Source organism: Aquarana catesbeiana, linkage group LG01 (genome assembly GCF_042186555.1).
Source record: "Aquarana catesbeiana isolate 2022-GZ linkage group LG01, ASM4218655v1, whole genome shotgun sequence".
Classification (NCBI taxonomy): Eukaryota; Metazoa; Chordata; class Amphibia; order Anura; family Ranidae; genus Aquarana; species Aquarana catesbeiana.
The window spans coordinates 781,933,711-781,954,129 of NC_133324.1; positions in this window are offsets into that span (position 1 = coordinate 781,933,711).

The window sequence follows — 20,419 nt, forward strand, 5'->3', positions numbered from 1 at the left end:
TGCCTCTGGCTCATCGGGTAGGTTGAGTAGTGGTTAAACTGAATGGGTTGTTCTACAAAGTGATCGTTTACAATCACTTTAACATGTTTCAGGCAGTGGACATTAGTGGCAGGCTGAGCAGTAGTATCTCCTTTTTGGTTTTCAGGTCTCCCATTAAAGCTGGGGCTATTTTTAGTTATTACCAGATTTTAGGAGAAAAACTGTGCTGAAAAGTACTTTTATTTAGCAATAGACAGATATTACTTGATGAAATACATCAAATACTGTATATACAATTTTAGTCAAATTGTAACTTTCTTTGTGTTTACAACAAAATGTTAGATTGTCTTTAGTGGAATTTAACAGCTTTTTTCACTATAAGTCGTAGAATGTTTCATGCAAAAAGCAAAAATTCAGTTTAAAGAATCTTTATTTTCTAGTTGTGAATTTTATTATTATTATTGTAGCACCCCATGTGTACAGTAGCTAAATTTTGTTGGGTGCCTTTGTAGCCAGAGAAGCCAGGGTTAATTTGTATAGAGTTAGTTTGGCTAAGTCTATGACATCTCCCTCTGGCTTCTAGAAGCTCCTGGAGAGTTTTAAAACTTAGAGGGTGGAGGGGTGATGCCTGAATATTTATGGGGTCTCTTCCAATCCCTGGGTGAGGATGGCCCAGAAGGTGGAGAGACAGCCCTTAAGTATTCTGGAGCCTGGCAATGTAGGAGCTTCCAGGGTCCAGTGGCCTGGAAAGGGGACCTATGTGCCCCCCAGGCCCCCCAGGCTCTGCCTCCAGGCATAAGGAGCCAGAAGGAAGGAGCCAGAGAGAGAGAGTGAGCAGCAGAGGAAGGCTCACATCCTTTCAGCCTCAGCTAGGCTTAGCTGAGACACCCTAGAAGCCATTGGGACCTGTTCAGCATAGGGCCTGTTCAGCAGTCACCACATGAGCTGCAGGATCTTTACAAAGGACTGAGTGAGTAGCTTCAATTCTACATCCCACAGCTCATAAGATGAGAAGCAGTCAAGTGCAATGCCTAACTAGTTATCTACAGAAGGACATCTTAGAGCTATTTAGAGCCGGCATAGCTACCCTGCACCTCTTGCTTGGGATTCCTAAAGCAATGCCAGGTGGCTTGGCATTTTCCCACAAAAGAAAAACACCTGCGTTCATATGGCGTCCTGGGCTTTGAGTGAGGATATCTGAATGTTGCCTGTACAACCGACGATTCCCTGCATCGTAAGAACAACCATAGCTCAGTTGCTTGATTGTTTTTACAGGCGGCGGGAGGGGACGAGCCGGAGAAGGAATCCGTCGGCAGCAGAAGTTCACCATAGGGAATACTGCGGACCATATGGTCCCCGGCAGTCTCAATGACCTTCGGAGGCCAGGCGTGACATTATGATGTCATGTCTGGCCCTGGCATTTGTAAACACTGCTGTGTATTCGGCTGGAAAGCCAAGACCATTTTTAATTTTTTTTTATCGCAGGCTTTTCAGCCTAGAGGGGAGATGTGGGGTCTTATAGACCCCACATCTCTCCATAAAGCGGACCTGTCATGCCCTATGCCTATTACAAGGGATGTTTACATTCCTTGTAATAGGAATAAAAGTGATAAAAAATAAAATTAAAGGGAAAGTGTAAAAAAAAAAAAAAATTTAAAGCACCCTAGTCGTCCCTGCGTGCTCGCAGAAGCGAACGCATACATACGTCGTGCCCACATATGAAAACAGGCATTCAAACCACACATGTGAGGTATTGCCATGAACGTTAGAGCGAGAGAAACAATTCTATCCCAAGACCTCCTCTGTAACTCTAAACAGGTAACCTGTAAAAAAATTTAAAGCGTTGCCTATGGAGATTTTTGAGTACCAAAGTTTGGTGCCATTTCACAAGTGTGCGCAATTTTAAAACGTGACATGTTAGGTATATATTTACTCGGTGTAACATTCATCTTTCACACTATACAAAAAACTAGGCTAACTTTAGTGTTTTTTTTTTCAATTCATGAAAGTTTTTTTCTCCAAAAGAAAAACGTGTTTGAAAAATTGCTGCACAAATACAGTGTGAGATAAAAAGTTGCAACAACTGCCATTTTATTCCCTAGGGCCTCTTCTAAAAAAGATATATAATGTTTGGGGGTTCTGAGTATTTTTCTAGAAAAAATATGATGATATTTACATGTAAGGGAGGAGTGCCAGAATTGGCCTGGTATGGAAGTGGTTAACAGTAACAATTTAACCAAAATTAGCCACATAAGACATATATAAGGAAAATAATTCTGAAGCTTATGGCTTAGTACTTTGATTTCAAAGTTTGTTTTAGTTATCCCTGATTTTGTCTCTATAGTAGCAGTGTAGTCATTGCGCCTTTTAATCCTAACCTGTCTGCACCATATGTATCCTGATGGAAATCTTGCTTTGTGCTTATAGTGCCAAATTTAGACTCAACAAGACACTAACAGATGTCTTTTTTTTCTTTACATGCTATGGAATTTGTGTTAAGTTTCCTCTTTCAAGGCCTTGTTCTTGTTTGAATTTCTTATCCTTTGGGACAGATGTTTTCCAATTAGAAAACCATTTTTTTCCCTCAGATCTAACTTTCTGTTGGTCTATTTGAATGGGATGTTGCTTTGTTTCATACAACATAATGTATTTAACACATTGTTCCAAATTCACTTGGCAGATGCTAATTATATTTAGGTTCACCTGTAAATTATACAAAATATTGGCAATGCATGCATCTTTCAGTCCAAAGAAGACACTACAACTGGAAAAAGCACACAACTCACAAATTTCTCAGTTTACCTTTGCAGACTTAGCCAAAAATCATAAGCGTTTGTCATTATTTACTAAAGTATTGTTTGAAAGTGAAATTTTGTATTTACTGAATGGTCTGTGAGTAAGTTGGCTCAAAGCAGTCTCTTTTGTTCAATGAAAAACAAGAGCATTTAAAACAAATCTAAAAGGAACTTTTCACCTCTTATAAATTAAAGCTGAATAAACATATGGCTGTTGACAATGAAAGTTCCTGATTCAGAGTGTTGTAATTAATATACCTCGACTACTGCCCCAGGCCAAAGTTTTTCACTTTATGATGTCACAATGTGAGACAATAAATGTGTAGTATTAAATGTAAGGACTGTCTGTGCTGCACTACAGGGGCCAATCAGATGCAAGCTGTTAGTGAGTTTGAATGGTTGATCTGGGATGATATAAATAGAGTTTGGTTCAGAAACTTTAATAAAAAACACCTCCTATATGTAATAAGAGAAGAAATGCAAAATAAATGAAAATAAAAATAATAACACAATCAACACCAGTGATCTTACACAATAATGAACCACATTGAAATCAAAATGTCTATGTAACATCCATATGAATGTGATCAGTTCTGAAAAGTGTGCAGGAAGTTAATCCATGTGATATATATGGAAAGATCTGAAAGGAGAATTACTTCAAAGAGGTTCTGCCACCAAAAGCAAAAAAAACCCCTCCTGTTACACCCATTACCCTATTAATGGGGATGCTTACCAGATAAAGTTGATTATCTATTTCTAGAGTGGCCAAACACACTTACAGATAAACCTCTGCAAAGTAAGGTAAGTGATAAGGCCTCCTATAAATCTTTGGAACATGCTGGTAATAGGGATAGGATGTCCCGATCATTCGTGACTAAATGGGGTTGGTATATATAAATAGCCTCCTGGCTTGGTGGCCACTGCAGATGTTCCTTGTCTTTGAGTTGTCCCAAAGGCTACCAGTGTGTGGTCAGAGGGAGTTGCTTTAGATGATGCAGTAGAGCTAGCTGATAAAGGTCTGTTGACATCAACAGAATCCTCAAGGTTTTTAGAAAGATAATAAATCAAACCACCCCAGAAGTAGCGATAACTTTGACATGATTCGATACAGTATATACCCTGTTTCCCTGAAACTAAGACCTAGCGTGATTGTCGGTGAAGGCTGCAATATAAGCCCTACCCCCCAAATAAGCCCTACCCTGTTTCCCCGAAAATAAGCCCTACCCTGAAAATAAGACCTACAAGGACTTTAACTTGGGCTTATTTGGGGGGTAAGGCTTATATTGCAGCCATCACCGACAATCAAGCTAGGTCTTATTTTCGGGGAAACAGGGTATGTTGTTTTCTATATAACTCTGCACATTTGAGTTATAAGAGACCTCCTATATGCCAAACAGAAGGGAGCTGATCATGTATTGATTCTACAAACTGACTTAAGCTGGCCATACAAGGAAAAAATGTCAGCAGCTTCCTGAAGCAGCCAAAATTTTCTCAGCGGGTGTCCTTGTCGACTGCCTCCTGCCCAACATCCTTCAATTGAAAAATCAAGCTGAAAATTCTCAGCTGAACAGTGCCTGCATCCAATCAGATGTAGAAACTCTTCAAGTATTTTGACAGCTGGTGGCAATGGTCATGATATAATTGCCACAGCTGGAGATTTGTTGATCAGTGTTGTGCAGTGTGGATGGAGGAAGCCGTAGGGTTTCTACATTCAGCCTCTAGGCTGAACAAAAAAAAATCGATATCTGTATGGGTAGCTTAAAGCTGAATTAAACTTCGATTTTTGAGTAGTCTCTTTTGTTATAGATGTTTCTTTCTGCATGTCAGTGGTAATATACACCGAGCCTCACATGCGCAACTCAGAGTACATTTACAGCACCGCTTTGTGCTGTGATGAAGTGATGTCCTCATGGTCTGGCTGTTCAAGTAGCTGAACAGAGCAAACCTGGAAGGGAGACCGAGAGAAGATGGAAACACCCAGGAACAGCTGGAGCACTGCCGTTGCAGTTCTGGCACAGTGAGGGCCTATGATTAAAGTGATACAACCGTGCTATGGTCATGTGCTAAATAGTGCAACCTACCTATAGAAATAGTTATTGAATAGTAAATACAATAATTGGCAAATTTCACAGCTGCTGCTACAATAAAGGGTTAATATAAGCTTAACCCCTTCACATTGACGCAACGCAAATAAGCGGCCTTCGGCTTGAAGGGGTCGTACTGGGGTGATCCCTGCAGATGCAGGCATCACCCTGGTACCGTGTTTTAGAGCCGACATTTGCCTTTCTTGTGATAACAACTGATGTGGCCAAGCTGCGAGAGGGGACATCTCCCCCTCCCGCCACTTTCCGCGGCTCGCCTGATTCTCCAGTCCCCACCGGAAGGCCAAAGCGACTAGCTGGTACGTCCGCCGGCTGGCCAGCGAAACGAAAAAAGCCGAAATCAGCTTTGATTGGGTCTCGGATCTAGTAACCCGGAAGCGATGTTATGACATCACTTCCAGTTTACTGAAGACTTAAAGGCGCCAAATTGTAACTGCACAGTTAAAAAAGAGCACATTTGACCAATATGTTAAAGGACTGTTGCACTAAAAAATTTCAACTGTCAAACTTGGCATTTTAAATGCTTTTAAGTGCAAAGAAGGGATTTGGGGTCTTATAGAACCCAGAGTACCTGTCATTGCCTATTGTCACAAGGGATGTTTACTTTCCTTGTGACAGCAATAAATGTGATCTGAATTTTTTTTTTTATGTAACAGTGGAAAAATAAAATGAATCAGAAAAAAAAAATGTAAGCGCCCCATCCCTCCGTGCTCATGCACAGGAGCAAACTAATATGTAAGTCGCACCTGCAAATGTAAACAGTGTTCAAACCACACATGTGAGGTATCACTGCGATAATTAGAGCGAGAGCAATAATTCTAGCACTAGACCTCCTCTGTGAATCTAAACTGGTAACCTATAGACATTTTTAAAGCGTCGCCTATGGAGATTTTTAGGTACCGTAGTTTGTCGCCATTCCACGAGTGTGCGCAATTTTAAAGCGTGACAGGCTAGGTATCTATTTACTCTGTGTAATTTCATCTTTCATATTATACGAAAAAATTGGGCTAACTTTACTCTTGTGTTTTATTTTATTCATGAAAGTGAAAAAAAATTGCATTTGAAAGACCGCTGTGCAAATACAGTGTGACATAATATATTGCAACGATCGCCATTTTATTATCTAGGGTCTCTGCTAAACATATATATAATGTTTGGGGGTTCTAAGTAATTTTCTAGCAAAAAATATGGATTTTAACTTGTAAGCAACAAATGTCAGAAAAAAGACATAATGGGGTTATTAAATGAATAGCAAAGAACCAAACACTGCTCTTATATACACCATTAATGTAATGTGCTCAAAAATGAATTCATTCATATAAACAGTTCATAAATTCTCTATACATAATAGTAACTAGTGCTGATTAAAGTGTCTGTGCAAAAAAACTTAACAAAGTTCATTGTGCAGATCAAAGTGCCAGTGTAGATACAGTATCTCATAAAAGTGAGTGCACCCCTCACATTTTTGTAAATATTTTATTATATCTTTTCATGTGACAACACTGAAGAAATTACACTTTGCTACAATGTAAAGTAGTGAGTGTACAGCTTGTATAACAGTGTACATTTGTTGTCCCCTCAAAATAACTCAACATACAGCCGTTAATGTCTAAACTGCTGGCAACAAAAGTGAGTACACCCCTAAGTGAAAATGTCCAAATTGGGCCCAAAGTGTCAATGTTTTATGTGGCCATCATTATTTTCCAGCACTGCCTTAACCCTCTTGGGCATGGAGTTCACCAGGGCTTCACAGTTTGCCACTGGAGTCCTCTTCCACTCCTCCATGATGACATCACGGAGCTGGTGGATGTTAGAGACCTTTCGCTCCTCCACCTTCCGTTTGAGGATGCCCCACAGATACTCAACAGGGTTTAGGTCTGAAGACCAGCTTGGCCAGTCCATCACCTTTACTCTCAGCTTATTTAGCAAGGCAGTGGTCATCTTGGAGCTGTGTTTGGGGTCGTTATCATGTTGGAATACTGCCCTGTGGCCCAGTCTCTGAAGGGAGGGGATCATGCTCTGCTTCAGTATGTCACAGTACATGTTGGCATTCATGGTTCCCTAAATGAACTGTAGCTCCCCAGTGCTAGCAGCACCCATGCAGCCCGAGACCATGACACTTCCACCACCACGCTTGACTGTAGGCAAGACACACTTGTCTTTGTACTCCTCACCTGGTTGCCGCCACACACGTTTGACACCATCTGAACCAAATACATGTATCTTGGTCTCATCAGACCACAGGACATGGTTCCAGTAATCCATGTTTTTAGTCTGCTTGTCTTCAGCAAACTGTTTGCAGGCTTTCTTGTGCATCATCTTTAGATGATGCTTCCTTCTGGGACGACAGCCATGTAGACCAATTTAATGCAGTGTGCGGTGTATGGTCTGAGCATTGACAGGCTGACCCTCCACCCCTTCAACCTCTGCAGCAATGCTGGCAGCACTCATACGTCTATTTCCCAAAGACAACCTTTGGCTATGACGCTGAGCATGTGCACTCAACTTCTTTGGTCGACCATGGAGAAGCCTGTTCTGAGTGGAACCTGTCCTGGTAACCTCCCTGATGGTATTCCAGAGTGTGGCTCGGGGTTAAATTTCAGCACCATTAGCGATAACCCTGAGCCACACTCGTAATTACATCTCAGGATCTTGGTGCGGTATGCTTACCTTGTCCCCAGGATCCTGCAATGTCCCCCCGCTGTGTCTGCGGGCTCTGTCCTGTGCCTGAAGCCTCTCTGTGCCAGGCTCCGTTTCCCAGCGAGCATTGCGACGCAAATTTAAAAAAATGTAAAATTCATAACACATACAGTACTGTAATCTTGCAGATTACAGTACTGTATGAAATCATTTCACATTCCTTTTGTCCCCAATGATTTGGCCCATGCCCTGCATGCAGTTTTATATCATATATTCTGTTCTTTCTGCCTGGAAACTTGAAATTGTCCATAGCAACCAAAAAGTGTCCCTTTACGTCAAAAGTGGCTTTAGACCAGCTAGAAAACAGCGATAGTAAATTAGAACACTTGCAGAATTGAGCGATAGTGAATTGTGGGGAAATTTATTTTATTATAATTATTATTTTTTTAAATTATTTATATTTATTTATTATTTTATAATTTATAAATTTGGGTTTCAAACTTCATCATGCCCGGGATATCTACTAGACTCTTGGTGGACGGATCTAAGTGTGCTATTGCTAAGAATTACAGGCCTACAATATAAAACGCCAAATTTCTATGCAAAATAATTGTACCGCTTTGAGATGCAAAAATCTGAAATAATCATACCACCAGGGAAGTTAAATCACTGTATGGTCTTGGCAACCATGCTGCAGCTTAGTTTATCACAGTATCTCAGTATATCACAGTACATGTTGGTATTCATGGTTCCCTCAATGAACTGTAGCTCCCCAGTGCCGGCAGCACTCATGCAGCCCCAGACCATGAAACTCCCACCACCATGCTTGACTGTAGGCAAGACACACAGTCGCTGAACATGTGCACTCAACTTATTTGGTCGACCATAGAAAGGCCTGTTCTGAGTGGAACCTGTCCTGTTAAACTGCTGTACGGACTTGGCCACCATGCTGCAGCTCAATTTCAGGGTCTTGGCAATCTTCTTATAGCCTAGGCCATCTTTATGTAGAATAACAATTCTTTTTTTCAGATCCTCAGAGAGTTCTTTGCCATGAGGTGCCATGTTGAATTTCCAGTGACCAGTATGAGAAAGTAAGAGCAATAACACCAAATTGAACACACCTGCTCCCCATTCACACCCGAGACCTTGTAACACTAACGAGTCACATGACACCGGGGAGCAAAAATGGCTAATTGGGCACAATTAGGACATTTTCCCTTAGGGGTGTACTCATTTTTGTTGCCAGCGGTTTAGACATTAATGGTTGTGTGTTGAGTTATTTTGAGGGGACAGCAAATTTACACTGTTATACAAGCTGTACACTAACTACTTTACATTGTAGCAAAGTGTAATTTCTTCAGTGTTGTCACATGAAAAGATATAATAAAATATTTACAAAAATGTGAGGGGTGCACTCACTTTTATGAGATACTGTATCTACACTGGCACTTTGATCTGCACAATGAACTTTGTTAATTAAGTTTTTTTGCACAGACACTTTAATCAGCACTATTTACTATTATGTATAGAGAATTTATGAACTGTTTACATTGTAGCAAAGTGTCATTTCTTCAGTGTTGTCACATGAAAAGATATAATAAAATATTTACAAAAATGTGAGGGGTTTACTCACTTTTGTGAGATACTGTATATATCTCAAGGTGCAAATTCTGTCTACACTCCCCACTCACAGACTCTCAGAGTCAAGATGGCATGTCTGTATGGTATGGAATAAATGGCCTTTTTCTTTTCTTGCCTTCTCCAATGATTTAATCAGTTGCAGTGTAGTATACCATAAAAAATCATAAGAGAGATCTCAATAGGCCTAATGGCTTTATAAAAAAATATATTTAAAAACAGTTACACTCACTATTGTAGCTTAAACCATAAGCATGTAATCTAACATGATGACGAAGATATGTCACTGTCCGTTCCTGTCTGTTCCTCACGCATTTCACCCCTCCCACTGGACTTCTTCAGAAGCTTCAGTGAGAAGGGAGAAATGCAAAATGTGAAATTGAACACATTGCATTTACAGTGACGGCTTAGTTTGATAGGCAAGTCTGCCATAATAACCTAATATGCAGTGCATACATTATGCAGAGTTTAATTCTGCTTTAAGATTTCCACAAGAATTCGTTCTTCTATGTTTTTATCTTCAGAAGGATGGCAATATGTTTTTCCAGAATCATCCATGATCAGCATTTACTTGTTGAACTGAGATTCTAGCTCAGATATGACACAATCTTGTAAATCCTGGTGTTTGTGCAGTTCTTTGCTGTGTTCACAAGTGTCTGACATAGATTAGCCCTTCTGTGACTTTCAGAATCACCAGGGCAAAGAAGGCTGAGAAAATGCTTCTTCCTGCCTGAAGCAGACTGATGACATCATCTATGCCTGGGCAAAGTCACTTGACTGGAGCTCAAAGACCGTTTTTAATGATAAAAGCTTTAGCTTTTTCTAAAAAATATATTGGTACTGTGAAATGCCATATACAGTATTTTTTTTTATACAGACTTGCAAAATCACTGAGAGGTCCACCATAACATTCTCTGATTGTAAAATGTGTGCAGATTTATAGCTGCACTAAGTATTAGCCTAGGTTCATACCTTGGCGTTTTTGCAGCCCCTGTTTGCATGGGCACGGAAGCCCATTCATTTGAATGGGTTGTCATGCCTGTGTTTACTGCACCTTTTTCATTTTGACCATGCAATTTCCCTGCAGTTCCTGCACCCGCAAACACGCGAATCACTGCGATTCCCTCATCTGCAGCCACACGCATAGGTGTAAATTTAGCCTAAAAGATCCAAGGCTGCATTGCAACAAGGGAATGCCTAAAAGCACTTCGTTTTCAATAGTATATCGACAAAGATTGGTAAAATTATTTTAAACAGCATTTTAGCATGGCAAAAAAAATAGATGCTTACCATGTATTTATATATTTTATTTAGATGTATTATTTACTTGAACAATAGGCAAGCCAGAACCAGTAGTATCTATGGTATATTCTGCTTATGAATTATGTTGCCCCTCTAGCCATATAAATGCCTTGTCATGACGTTTGATGAAACGTTAACGTTGTTCTTCAAATATGAGCAGAATGTACTACAGTACAGACAAATGGGCACAATGTGTGCATATCCTTTATTGTGATCTTACATACCCAGAGTAAAATTTTGACATTAAGTCAAAAACGTTATTAGGGTCCTGGCAAATTATAAGAAACCAGAACAGTTAGTTATTGGCTTTAGGTAGACATTTTTGTAGCACTCCACATCAGAGGTCCCTGCCAAACATATCAACCAACAAGACCCATTACGGAGTCCATTGTGAGCTCACAACACAGGTCTAGGATAATAGGAGTTGATAGGCATTGCCATCTGTTATGACATCTATGCACAAGAACCAAGAGTAAAAAAACACACATGTGATGGTGTGCATATATTTTCAAAGCCCTCATCATAACCCTTTGCATTATAATTTGTAACAAACATCTGACCATGAAACCACATTAGGCAGTTTAACATTTGAAATTAAGATAATGTTCCTCTGTGCTTTTAAAGTAATGGTCCTTATGTTCTACCTCCAAACACTGCATGTTCCTATATATTATTTTTACTAACTGTAAAAAGACATACACAAAGCATTCCAACATTACATTTGTTTAATGTAACTGTTCATAGTGTGTTTGAGCTATTTATTGTAACAATAAATATACTGGGAATGGTATAAAATCTATTTTATTCACAAAACAAACTATATATTGTTACTTTTTAAGGGCCTGTACATGCTACAATAGTGTGGTAACACACATGTTTCTGCAAACTTTATTTTAACATACGTTAAATGTGTTGTTTTGATGCGATTCATTTGTGTTACCAACAAACATTGTGGTGCTGTGCCCTACCAAAAAATGTATTTGTGGCAGTGCAACATAATGCACATGTTGTTCTATGCTGCAACACACGACCATTGGCAAGGTGTGTTGGGTTGACATTCAAATGAATGACATCACAATGCAACAACATATTTAATGTGTATTGCCATGCATTGCTGCAAGGTGTTCCGTAAGGTGTGTGTTAACGCAATGCTTCCTCATCGGAGTCACCTATCAGTGCTGCCTATCAGTGCTCATCAGTGCTGCCTGCCAGTGCCAATCAGTGCCACCTATCAGTGCAGCCTCATCAATGCCTCCTCACCAATGCCCACCAGTGCTGCCTCATCAGTGCCACCCATCAGTGCACATCAGTGCTGCCTCATCAGTACCCATCAGTGCAGCCTCATCAGCGCACATCAGTGAAGGAGAAAAATTACCTGTTAGGAAAATTTTATAACAAACTATGAATTTTTTTTTACAAATTTTCAGTCTTTTTTCGTTTGTTTACCAAAACATAATAAACCCCAGTGGTGATTACATACCACCAAAAGAAAGCTCTACTTTTGTGAAAAAAAAAATGATAAAAAATTAATTTGGGTACAGTGTTGCATGACCTTGAAATAGCGGCAATGCTGAAAGCTGAAAATTGGCCTGGGCAGGGAGGGGGTTAAAGTGCCCAGTAGGCAAGTTGATAAAGGATATTTTTTCCTCTTGCTGCAAAAGTAGTATTTGGTATTGTGTACATTTTCTAATTACAACACATTAATACATATATAGGGTTCAATTGGGTTTTAAGGGAGCATGTAAGGGACTAGCACATTAATATCCTGGGGTGTGTTGCATAAACAAGAATATAAATATAGAGGGTCAGAATGTGGCTCATGAAGACCAATCATTAGAAAAGGAAGAGAAAACGTATTTGTTCTCAAAATAGTAAATAAGATATTTCTTTGGATAAGATTATGATATATGGTGATCTTGGGGAAGAAAACTAGCCATAAAGCATGCCACATTTCTTGAGATTTGATACAAAGGACATGATACAAAAATATATTACATGCTTTAGGGTACAATTATTGGATGTGCTTGTTACAGTAGAAAATATCTTCTAAAAATGTATTTTTTGTCCGCTTACTTCCATGACACACAGACACAACACAGTTATCAGATAGAACTCTTTTCATCCTCTCAATTTTTTGCATTTTTATTCAATGATAGCAACACAATTGATTTTTCATTAAAAAGAATCAATCTTACATTTACTGTTTCAGAGGGGAGTGTAATGTCTGGCATGTTTACAGTAAAATACAGATATCTAAAATAGAGGTCTGGTACAACCATGAAGTTTTCATCCTGCTCCTTATTTAGGTATGTTTCTTGTGACATGTTGAACTCTTGTACCGCGTAGCCATTCAGCTCTGTCACATTATTTTGCTAAATGGCTCAGATCGTGTAATTCTTAAGATGTGCTTGGAAATAGACATCAGCCGTGCTGGTGCACTGTAGAAGAAATCCACATCTGGCTGTCTTGTGCTGAATATATATAGGAGTAATCTGGCCTGAGATGTGATATTAAAATGTATATAAACCTAACAATGAAGCTCTCTTATCTGGACCCTTGTGGTCTGTTAAATATACCATCGAAAGCTTTTTGTTGTTATATAAAATAAAAACATACCTGTTGGTCTTGCTGGAAATCTTGTGAGCTGTTAACTTCCTGTGCTCTTTTCCTGTGCTGGTATACATTACATTGTTTGAATCCCAACTACGGCACCACTTGCATGAACTTTGCATGTTTTCCCTGTGCCTACATGGGTTTCCTCCGTGTATGCCAGTTTCCTCCCACACTCCAAAGACATGCTGATAGGTTGATTTTTTTACTAGTAATGGCGACGATCAGCGATTTTTAGCAGCGGGCAAAACTGACACCTAAATGACACTTTCAGCACTTTTTTGGGCACCAGTGACACTAATACAGTGATCAGTGCTAAAAATATGCACTGTTACTGTACTAATGGCAGGGAAGGAGTTAACATCAGGGGCGATCAAAGGGTTAGGTATGTCCCTAGGGGGTGCTTTCTTACTGTGTGGGGTTGCTCTGACTGAGTGAAGACAGATATCTGTGTTCCTGCTTAGCAGGAGCACAAGATCTTCATCTTCTCCCCTGTCAGGTTACTGTTCTGCTTCTCCAGGGAACGACTGCGCCTCCGGGGACACGCGCCCACTGTCTATTGCATGAAATGACGTACAGGTACGTGATTTCGCGCAATAGAGCCAATCTGCCACAGTAAATATGCGGTAGGCAGTCGCAAGTAGTTAACCAACTTCTGTCAAAGGGACATGCTGGAAAATTTTCCATCAAATAGCGGCTACAGCCAATCAGTTAAACAGAGTATTGGTAACTGTAAGAGCATAGGCCTATTGAAGGAGCAGTGGCTCTGAGCACGTAGCCTTCTCTCAACCTCCCTGCAAGCCCTCCTCCCTGGACGATCCCTCCCCTGGATACCGAACCCAGAAGTGGATGGACGACCTGTGACGTCACGCACGCTCCACGTGCACTCCACGCTGGCCACTAGTCTCTTCCTGATGGCCACAGAAGGAGCTCCCGGCTGGTAATCCACCTTCTGCAGCCCAGCATCCCTGCAGCGTCACCACCACAGGATCAGAGGGAATACCGAGGACCACATACCTATACAGATGAGCCTTTTATATGTTTTTATCCTGTAAGTGTGTTTTTACCTTGTGTCATTAAACATCATTTGTTAATACTACACTCAGGTGGCGCTTCCTTCTCTACCCCTCTCACAGCCAATCATTTGCAACTGCTGATCAGTGTATTATGTCAATGGGGGGGGGGGGGGGGGGGGGGTGCCCTGTCTGCATACATTGTCCCTGTGGGGTAATTTCTTCATTCACCTTTGCTTTTTTGTTCATCCTACTGGCTAGCTTAAGTGTTCTAACTTTAGGACAGAAAGTGTGTAACTGGCAGAATTACCAGCTAAAAATAAGTGAATAAAAGTTACCCCATCTATCTAAGGACTAGTAAGCTGCAATTATATATATTTGGATACATTTTAACAATTACTAAATTGTTAAATTATTAAACAACTGTTACTGGTGTATGTGCGTATAGCAAACCCAGATTTCTCTTTTATGAGGTTGATGTCATTTTTGTCCCTTGCTGAAGATGAACTTGTTAGAACTAGAACCCCTAATATATCATTAAAAAGCCATTGTAATAAAAAAAAAAAGTCTATGACAAAATCCATTTGCTCTTAGACTGCTCATTTTTAGTGCAAAGCTATATTTCTGTCTTTTAGGTTTAAGTTACTAGAGAATCTAAGAATAGATGTGGGAATGGATCAGATTTATAGAAAAGAGAAAATATATATTTTTTCTCTACAGATTATTATGTGAGAACACAATATTTAGGGAGACTTTAGTGTTGCACTCTCAGTATGAACTTACACAGAGATTTTCTAGCTTGTGAGACAACAATCTAAGCACCAGCAGACCAAAAGGGACGATCATGGAGGCAGGTTAACAGAACAATGAACCTTTTACAAACACAAGCAGTAGTGTCAGCACCACATGTTTTAATTGAAATGCACAATTTACAACATTTGCTGTAGGAATTCTGACCTTCAAGAAATGTTTGAGGCACCTGCTTCCATGCCCAGACAGGAATGTAACAGAGTTTAAATATGTCATAGCCCTTATAGAGGCAAAGGTTCTTTAATTTCTGATTTAAAGCAATCAGAGAGTCTTAATAATGTTTAATGAAAAAAAAAGATAAAACAGTTCAAGAAAATATTTACCAAAAAATATATTACAAAACAGACATTTCTACAACAACAGTAAAATAAATGGGATTAAAAGAAAAAAATCTGTTTTATTTTATGTTTATCTGTTGTTTGGTTCTGTGCAGAATAAATCCAATCTGGTAGCAGAGTCACTGGCTCTCAAAAATTTCTCCTAGCATTCCCTTATAGTTTTCAACGGAGAAGAGAGCTGCAATTGCCAAATGCAGCCATCTCTTCAGGTTTCCAAAGAGGGCACTTACTGAATAAACAAAGCTAATAAAAGGGTCTGAGGGGTGTGCTGATGTTGTTTTCAAGTGTTTTATTATACTTTAGTTGACACCCCCTCAATGCCATCTATTCTATGTTTCCTTCCCACAATCAAACAGCCATCAGAATTATATTGTAAGATATTAAGTTGGGAATTGGGATGCATGAAAGTGCAGTTTCAGGTCAAATAAAACCAGACTTGCAGATGTGTATTTGCTCCTAGATGGTACACTGCTATGAACTGTTTATGACTCTTTCTCTGCTTTATGCTAATGTGTCTAAAGCTGTGCTGTGTTTTACTGGGGGATAATATGTAATACGAAGGTGGCATGGTGTTCAGTATGACTTTGCATTCGCTTCATACATTTTGTAGTTGCAAGACCTCACTATTGTCAAAACAAACTCTTTTAGGTCAAGTGCAGACTCCCTCACACTTCACTCCCAATGCTCCTTTAAAAAAAAGAATCGTTTTAAACAAAATATCTATTCATTTTTTTTTTTTATTAATTTACTACTGACCAATGTCATAGTCCTTTACCAATGTCTGCTTCCTTATGATTTAAGGTCTTCTACCCAAAACATATTGGTGTACATATATTTGGGTCAATTCAGAGTGAAACATTTATTATTGTGTATGTTATTATAGTGAGGAAAGAAGTTGGATAATGGGGACAATGTATGTAAATATAAGGAAAACATGCAAACTGTGTAGAATTGAACCCAAGATCCAAATATATAGGCTAACAGCCTTTAACACTTAAAGTGGATGTAAACCCTCACATATACCCAGTGAAAAATATCTCGCTACATAAATTTTACATGTATATCTGCTGTCTTCAGCTTTATATATTCTTCAGAAAGTTCAGATCATGTTATTAGATTTTCTCTTCCTGTTAAGCACTGCAGTGAAGCCTGGGTATACAGCCAAGACAGCTGATTGGAGGAAAGACACACGCCCCCTCTCCTCATAGGTAGAGACTTTCAGATCTGTTTGTTGAATTGTTCAGCTCTGTGCTAATCTATTTATAGCATCCTCCCTAACACAAAACTCAGGCTGATTTTATCTCCTGTGTCGGAGAACTTGTCAGACAGTCTCATACTGATAACAGAAGAATGGGGCAGGAGAAAGCTACAGGACATAGGGCTTTGAAGAGAGATAAGAAAACACTGAAGATATATGTGCCCAGCTCAAATTTCATGAATCGGGTTTACATCCATTTTAAGGGAGATCCACATACACACCCCACACCAACTGAGTCTGAGCGGCACACAAAAAAACACTATGAGCCTTAAACACTTAGCAATTGTGTTCCAAATGTTAGGGGAAGGCTTTATAGCCAGATGTTTTGAAGTCCCTACAGATCAATAGGATTGGATGATAAAGGAACCATATATTTAGGATATATTGCAGAAGGATCAGAATACCTGTCAGTTTTTATTGCTGTTTGTGCTCCTATTAAGGAGATTCACCATCTCAATTTGTCCCGTTTACCATCATTATTGATAGTGAAAGTAAAATAAAATCCCAAATGTTGGGTTTTCCCCAGAAAAGTAACAAGGTGAAATCTTCCAATGAAGATGCTAATTCTGGTGAGCTGGGGGTCCTCAAGAAAGTCCTTTAATTTGCTGAGATTTCATCTCACTTCCTGTTTGGCCTGTTTGGAAGTGAAGGGAAATCTCTGCAATGGGAGAGAGATGGCAAAAAAAATTCTACCAGGAGTTATAGCCCTCGTTTTCTCTATCCAGAATAGAAATAAAAGTTTTGTCCATAGCTCTAATTTAAGGGCTCAAAAGGATTTTCCTTTAACACTCAAAACTCTCTAGATACTGATAGAATAGAAAGAAACAAAGTACAGTGTTGAGACTGGCCACAATTTCAATTTCCTAAATGTGACTTGCTTGACCTAACAAATCTCTCCTTGGAGGTAAAAGTATTGGTGAAACTATCCACAGGTCTTTCAGTTGGACAAACTTTTCTTGCCCAATGATAGCTACCTTATATAACCCTGGATTATATATTGTAATCATGCCTACACTCAGAACTCCTCAATAAAATCTGTGAATATGGCACTTCACTTCAAACCTAAGGAAATGTTGGCAATAATGTGTAATTAAGGAGCATTAGATGGGACAGCATTGGAGGATGTGTTCAGACCACACAGTATTGGCTTTACTGTTTCTCTCTTCTCCCTTACCCTAGGTTTAATGCAGGTACATTGCCTATAGCAGAAAGCTCACCTTGCTTCCTGGTTACTGTTCCTCAGAATAGTAAGGAGGAAGATCCTCCAGCTGAAAGTGGCTGTGCAGGAGAGAATACCTCTGATGAGAGAAAGAAAAGCACCTGACAGTGCAATCTTTGAGCTCTGAAGGAAAACTGCCTGTACAAAGAAAGTCTTTAGAGTTTGCTCCACATACTGGAAGATAGTTGTATCACCGCTGTGTTGTACTAGTCAATTGAATAGGATGGTATCCATAACCTGTAAAGTAAAAAATATTACCCCTATAAAGACCATTATGGCAAAATATAGCAAACCAGGGTGCCTGAATGATGATAATTGTTGACAGAGTAGATTTAAAAAAATGTGATAATCTGTAATGTTGATATTTTGTTGCTGAGTTGTCTTGGGCTGTTTGGAACTCTACTGTAATGCTGCATTTTATTTTTAGTGTCTGGCTACAGTGATCATCTGGCTAGCTATTCTGTATTATATCCAGCTGCTCTTCCAGATGGAATGTGGTATTGGTTAAAGCCAAAGGACAGATAAAGATCGTACAGTTCTTATAAATATGAACCTGACATGTTATTGCACACATCTATCAATACCAAAAGAATATGCCTGATATATTTTAGAATAGCCAGATTTGTGGTAGAAAAATAGACAACTGATCCCCATGCCTTTCTACAGCTAAAACTGAAGAGTGTGCTTGTAGTCGTTTCAGCTATAGCAAATTCTTAGTAACAATGTTATTGCTTAGAAATGGAAAATAGTCGTTATCTAACAGTTAGTTATCCTATAATTGACAGGGATGGGTTCTATCATGGTGATCTATTGATTCATATGTTGTGATCACGCAGCAAGATGCATATGCAGTGGGATATTTGTTAGGGCTAGGTTTAGAAGGGATAAGTGATAAGAGACAAGGTAGATTTAACCTCCCTGTTGGTATGATTATGTCAGATTTTTGATGCTGAAAGCGGTACATTGTTTTGCATTGAAATTTGGCGTTTTATATTGTAGGCCTGTAATTCTTAGGAAAAACTCACTTAAATCTGTCCAAACAAGAGTCTAGTAGACATCCCGGGTGTGATAACGTTTGAAACATGAAATCATAAATTATAATATAATAAATAACTATAAATAATTATAACAAATAACAATATAATAATAATAAAATGTATTCAATAATGTAATCAAATCAAAAACACTGACATTTGCTCAGTTGCAGAATTATAGCTGACATTACTTTCAGTGTTTGATGAATTTCCCCACGAATCACTATCGCTCAATTCTGCAAGTGAATCTAATTTATTATCGCTGTTTTCTAGCTGGCCTAAAACCACTTTTGACGTAAAGGGGTTGCTATGGACAATCTTAAGTTTCCAGGCAGAAAGAACAATATATATAATATAAAATTGCAGGCAGGGCACTGGACAAAGCATTAGGGACAAAAGGGATGTGATACAATAATGTAATCTGTAAGATTACAGTATACTGTATGTGTATTGTGTTTTTCACTTTTTAAATTTGGCACCGGCCTCCGTCCCTGTGTGTCGCGACACTCGCAGGGAACGGAGCCCGGCACTGTGATGAATCGAGCGGAGGACGAGCCGCTCATACAGCAGGGAGACAATGCAGGATCCTGGGGACAAGGTAAGTAACTTTGTCTGGATCTTGCGATGCGATCCCGAGTGTGGCTCGGGGTTATCGCTTTGCGCTTTTGGTAATGAAAATTCACCCCGAGCCACACTCAGGAATACTGCCAGGGAGGTTAAGAGAAGCCTACTAGTTGATGACTTACATTAGATGTACACTGTTATGGAGGTAGCAGAAATAAGGGCTCCCTTTATGGTAATGGTTTAGTCTCAGGACTTGGCGGGCTTAAAAGGATAACTGTACTTTCATAAACTTTTTGTGTCATCCAGACCCCATATAATCCCCCTTTCCGCTCTCCATATACATTCTTACCTAAATAGTATGACTGTGACTTGTAGAAATCTTCAGAGTCTCTGACCAAAGTGATCCTTTCCTCATGCTAGAGACTTATATGGAGATGATTCCCGACTAGACACTCAGATTGGCCTCCCACCACAACTCTATTAAAGTGGTTGTAAAGCCTTAAGGTTTTTCACCTTAATGCATTCTATGCATTAAAGTGATTGTAAAGTCTCGTTTTAAAAAAACAAAAAAACAAACATATTATACTTACCTGTCCTGTGTAGTTGGTTTTGCACAGAGCAGCCTGGATCCTCCTCTTCTCTGGTCACTTTTCACTGCTTCTGGCCCCTCCCTCCTGTTGAGTGCCCCCACAGCAAGCAGCTTGCTATGGGGGCACCCGAGCCGAGTCACAGCTCCGTGTGTCTATTCAAACACGGAGGCCCGACCCGTCCCCTCTCTCTTCTGATTGGCTAACTGACTTTGACAGCCACGGGAGCCAATGGTGCCGCTGCTGTGTCTCAGCCAATCAGGAGGAGAGTCCCAGATGGCTAAGACACTTGTGGACGTCACTGTAGAGAGATGGGGCTCAAGTAATTAGGGGGTGCTGGGGAGACCGCTGCATAGAATGCAGCATAGAATGCATTGAGATAAAAAACCTTCTGTCTTTACAACTCCTTTAAGGTGAAAAACCTTCTGTGCTGCAGCTCCCCCTCAGACCCCCCTTTTTCTTACCTAAGCCCAATCCAATCCAGCAATGTGCACATCAGCAGTGGCTCAAGTCACTCTCCTCATTGGACA